Source organism: Lutjanus erythropterus, chromosome 14 (genome assembly GCF_056507025.1).
Source record: "Lutjanus erythropterus isolate fLutEry1 chromosome 14, fLutEry1.hap2, whole genome shotgun sequence".
Taxonomy (NCBI): Eukaryota; Metazoa; Chordata; class Actinopteri; order Lutjaniformes; family Lutjanidae; genus Lutjanus; species Lutjanus erythropterus.
The window spans coordinates 22,225,412-22,231,411 of NC_139330.1; positions in this window are offsets into that span (position 1 = coordinate 22,225,412).

Sequence of the window (6,000 nt, forward strand, 5' to 3'; positions counted from 1 at the left end):
CATCTCGTTCATTTTGTATGTTTTAGACTATAATTGTTCAATCTTTGTTTTTTCTAGAACCAAATAAACACGCAAAGATCCTGGATTCTTCGATGCTACGTCAATGCATAATGTCTTTCAGTGGATGTTTCCTGCCTGAAACATGCCCACATTTCTCCATATCTCCAGGTTGTAACACAGGCCTGGAGTCTGATGTGAAATCAGAATAATCCTGGTGACATCCCCGTAACATCAAACTTAAGAAATCTCCCCCAGAGCTACAGGTGCCACTACAACTGTTTTCACAGCCTGAGTAATACTCCTTATGACAAGTAAACTGATCTTCATGTCTGGTGCCCCTTTAAAATGCAAAAATTACTGAATTTGTTCGTTGAATTTCCACTTCTTGTCATCAGTGTGACTCACCCTGGTCCACTGCCATGAGATAATTTGAAGTCTTCTTAATAACCCCATGCTTTCATTGTCAGACTCAAGGTGAAGCTGTCAACACAGATTCATTGCGATGCATGTTACACAGTGTCCTTCATACAATCTCGCATATTCCTCTCTGTGCAATCAGATAAAAATTGAAATGACTTCTAAAGCGAACTGAGGCGCAACCCGGCCTCTGAAGCAACATACAAGACAAGTTGACAAACACAATCAGACACCCCAGACTTTCCTGTTTCGCCCTGTTTCTCCATGTCCCATCTGTCACTAGTCAGCAGCTATTCAGTCAGAACAAAAGTCAGATTATCGAGACTTTTAATTACGCTGAAGGCATAAGCTAATTAATTATCACTATCAGTGGTATGGAACATCCCTTTAGATAAAGAAACCGAATCTAATTATCTTTTGACCTCTCTCTCTCCCCTCAGTAAGCTCCTCAGCATGTGCACAGTCAACACACGACACGCATGAACTTGAAAGTCAAACATTAATATTCTGCAAAATTTCACTGCAGATTTTCTGCAGCACATCATGTTGGCTGGCATTCTTTGTCTCGCAAACACACAGGGGATAGACTGAAGCTTTTCCATGCTTGAGATAACTTACCAGCATGGCTCAGAGCCTTGACAGACCCAGTTGGACTAATTCCTCCTCGAGCCACAAAAACAGGGCTTTCCCCACATCCAACAACACAATGCCAAAGTGCATAAATCTCTCATTTGTATCAGTATGCCGCGGACAGACCACTTGCTCACCATATGTTGCTTTGTCTCTCCTCCCTGAGTCCCAGCTCCACTCCTTTCCTAATGATGTACCAACCGTGCACCTGGCGAGTCAAATACTGATCTCCCCATATTCATAAAAGAAAGACACCCAGCGGGGGTTTAACTGGGTACAGTTTAAAACGCCAGCACTCATGGGGCTTGTGTGTGCGCCTGTGATAAGGAATGAGAATGTGACAGTGAGAAAACAAACGACACAAAAAAAACAAGAAGAGGAAGGATGGATAGTAACTGAGTTTTGAACCCTTATATGTACTGGATAATAGCTGAACCTCAAAGGCCAGAATGGAGGTGATCATCCGTTTTGTCTCCCGAGCAGATTCTTGGCTGGATTACTTTCTCTGAATTGGATGTCCAGATGTTAAAAATCCCAAAGAGATCCAAGGGATGGGAGAAGTCATCAAGATAAACAAAGGCATATAAAGGGATGTAATGTAATTCCAATTGGTGTGTGTGCGTGTGTGCCGCCTGCCCACACATACAGCGCGGGTCTGTCTGCATGTCTACCTTTAAGCACCCAAATTTACTCTGTTTATCTCTTTGCACTTCTAAAATCAGGTTAAGTGCTGATAAATATCTTCCTCCTCCTCCTCAGCCCTCTGAAGAAAGACCACATCTGGTCTTGGTTGTTAGACTCATATTAGCTCTTCATGCAGGACTAATCAGAGCCATCCCAGCCGAGCTTACGGGATAATGCTGGATCATACTGTTTTGATGGACTGGGAGACAGAGCTCTGCTAACAGTTCATCACATCTCATTACCTCATGAGGAGACATCCATGCTGTGATGTCTGTACTCTGCTGATGTAAACCAAAATCTACAAGAGGTTAGATGTGACACTTATAACAAATACAGTGGTGTGTGTGACGTTACTGTTGGTATTGCAGCAAAAATATTATCCTGGCTGACAGACAGGAGAAATTTACTGGATATAAATAGTTTTCCAGTTGGTTCCATGACGAAAGAAATCAGGATTGACTTTATTTATCATTGATATTATTTCCCTAACCACCAGAGCAAGCATGGTTAAAATGTTCACCATCTTAGTTAAGCCTGTTAGTGTTGTGGTGTGATGCTGTTGATGATTTTATGTGGCTCAAAGTATAGACTTTTATTCTGAAGGAGGCAGATTAGTATTAAGCTAAGAATTGTGTTTCTTTTTTAGTTTTAACTGGTTATGAAACAGTCTCAGTCTAATACTGATGCCTCAATATGACCTTTACAAGCAAATGAGGCCATCTGTGACAAGATTCAGCATTACTATATAGTTCTTCCTAATGCCAGTGGGTCAGATTATCATTGATATCCGATGAAACAAGCCTGGATTTACACTTTCCCAGACAAAGTTACACTGAGTGGTACCTCAGCCAGTTAAAAAGAAGCAGGGGGAGATTTTTATTCAGATAATTTTTACCTCTCTAACTAGAAAGAAAGTAGTTCCTACATGAAACAACAGGTTCTTGAGTAATCAGGTCATGTTTTCTGGAAGGAGACATAGCTGGTGAATTTTTTGAAGGTATTTTTTGGCACTTGCATCACAAGCCGAATTCCATTTAGTCCCATTATACTGGAGAGAGGGCAGACATCTCTACAGCCGATGTCTCTGAAACTAAGCAATTTACATCAAAACAAATGGATAAATAGCACCACAGGTAAGAAATAATATAATAGGTAAAATTCATTTTTTGTCTTTTTTTGGGCTGAACTGTCCCTTTGTTTAGTGCTTAAAATTGGTATGTGACTAAATATCTAATTTAAATAATTTAAATTTTGACATGATGACAGTGCTAGAGGGGAACATGATATGTGCCGAATGTGATGGCAATAGTTTGAGACATTTCACTCAAAATCATAAATGTCAACCTCATGTTGGAGCTTGGAGAAAAGTCAGAGGATCACCAAAGTCATTATTTGGATTCATCCTCTGGGCACGATGAATAACTTTACCCTGCACTGCAATCCATCTAACAGTTGCTGATATATTTAATTTTGCACCAACATTTTGGATTGACCAACCATCATTGCCAACTCCGGCTTTTTGGAGATAAAGCCACTTTGTATTCAATGCACACTAAACACACTGTATTATACATATTCAGCAAGATTCAGAAGGTTTTGTACTAGATCTAGAGACACCCAGCAGTGTCCCAGCTGATGGTTTGTTGATAAATCATTCAGTACTGTACACCCATGTTTTTAGAATGGAAAATGTGTGTATCATGTATGTACAGTATCAAAAGCTGAGCTGAGCTGAGCTGAGCTGAGCAGCCTATTCCAGGTACCCATAACAGGCAACATAACACAATAAACATACACATGATTTCAGGTTATTAAAATTGACAGACTATTTATCATATCCCTCTGGGTGATAAACAGAGTGAGGAGTGAGAGGAAAGGAAAACACAACGAAGAATGTAAGTCACTCTCACTCTACAATATATTCAGCATCTTTCTTTCCCTTTTACAACAGAAGTTATGAAGACACTATTTTTCAAATCCAGTGCAGATGACACAGATGACACTTTAACTTTACTTCCTGCCAATGTAGAGATTTCACTAATTAAAGTATCTCAGAAACTCAACTTCAGTGTTTCCACAGTCGAACACTGGAAAGGAAGTGTCTGTTTCCCTCAGCTTCTTAAAATAAGTTTCTAGCTACAGTGGTAAGTAAGACTGCATGGTTCTTCCTCAACAGCACCCGTCCTTAAATACAGATTTAGAGATTTGATTAAAAAAAAATTAAAAACCTCAGTTAATTAAGAAAGTAGATTAAATAGAAAATATCTTAAGTAGATATATATAGAGTCTCAAAATTGGAATTAAAATACTGGCAGATTTTGATCAGTTTTTTAGCAGCCTGTGTTTAGGTTATATTATTAAAGAGAAAACAGAATGACTGGAATAGAGAGACAAATATGATATAAATAAATAAAAATTTCCACGCCAGATTCAAACAAAAAGCATGTCTAGCAAAGCAGACTGCATCTGAACCAGCTATCCTTTACATCAATCAACGAATATTAGCTCTATTAACTCTAAACTGGAGGCTGGTCCCTTGGTAAAACATTACTCTGGTTATTTTGTAATTTTCAGCTTGGCCCTCATTTTCCTACATTTTGCTGTTATGACTGTTGTGGACTGTTGTGGCTATCAACGTGAAATATAACTCCAGTTAGCTGAGAGATGCTCTCCATAGACCCTCAAAGGCTGACAACATAAAACAGGCTCCAATAACATGCTTCTATAAAGCCACTATGTGCTCAGACCTGCATGCTGTGGCAAAATCCAAATTATCTGGTCTTCTACCAATGTAGAAAGTCTGACATGTATTTGAAACATCCACATGATCGCTCATGTCAAAGATGAGCAATATCCGCTGATATATTTACACTGGATTTTAAAGTCTAAAGTAAAAAAAAACAACAGTGAATTAAACAGTGTGAGTATGATGAAACAATATCTCACCCTGCACTTCTTCAAACATGATGTGAAAAAATGTCAGTCCACAAAGCAAACAAAGATGGACAAGGAAGTTCCCTTTGCTCACTAAGCAAACTTCCTTGTTTTACTTGTTACAGAAGTAATAGGCAAATAATACAGTTAGTTAATATGTTAGCAAATTTTAAATCACAACCAATGGACTATAATAACTGATGGGTGGATGGATGGATGTACATGGATGAATTAATAAAAAAATAAACACATGAATAAATATGTGAATAGAGTCAGCTGGCTGAAGGTCTATTTTAAAGCCGAGGTCTCTAAAGTAACCAGAGTATATTTAAGAGCATGCTTTCACATCTCTCAAGTAACTCTGTCACACAGCTGCACTTTGGCTTCCCCTTCATAGACACATTCTGCAGAAAGGTAGTAAATGTTCTGTATGTGTTTGTGTTTGTTTCCATCACTCGGTGGGCACTGTGGCATTTACTGTAAGCGCAATTACTGCATGGGAATGCTGTCTCCTAGAAATTACGATTTTATATTACTAAATTGTTTTCATAATTACATTGTGGTGAAATGTAATCACTGCTTTGATTATCAGAGACAACATTTCTTCGAGTGAATGAAGCACTGCATTTATATAACGCGCTGCAGTCACACAGAGAGGCAGTTTGGATGGATGGTGGATATACAATGTGCAGGACTGAGACACCAGAATCCAGGGTTCATGTCTAAACTCTGGTCTGTGGTTACATTTAAGCAACAGAAGCCCTTAAATATGTTTAGATGTTAATAAAAATCTTATGTCACATGTCACTGCAGACGTTTTCTGTATTAGTGTGATCTCGATGACTGGATAGTGTATTGCAAAACTGTAACTGCAGTCATAACGGTCTTAAAAAGTCTTGTAATTTGAATGCGTATGAGGACCAAAGTCTTGGTCAAACAAAACATATCCTCTGAAAAAAAAGGGTAAAGATATGTTCTGTGTGTGTGTTTATTCTTATGTGTGTGTGTGTGATGCATTAGTACCATTTTGCCACCGTGCCAGGATCCTGATGTGTTTACGATCACACCTCTGCGTTATTGGTTCTCCATCGAGGACTGCCAAGATACTGCCACCACTGGGAGGAAAGATACAGCATGTAGCGCAGGTGCAAATAACATCTGGGAGGGAGAACAGAAAGAAAGGCAGTCACAAAACAAGAGACAGAGGGAAAGACAGAAATAGACTCAGACGCCCACACATATCATGCATGGACGCACAGTTGTCTTATCTTTCTGACGCAAGTTAAAAATTTACTTAGATATTTCTGTTATGATAATATAAATAGAAAACATCAT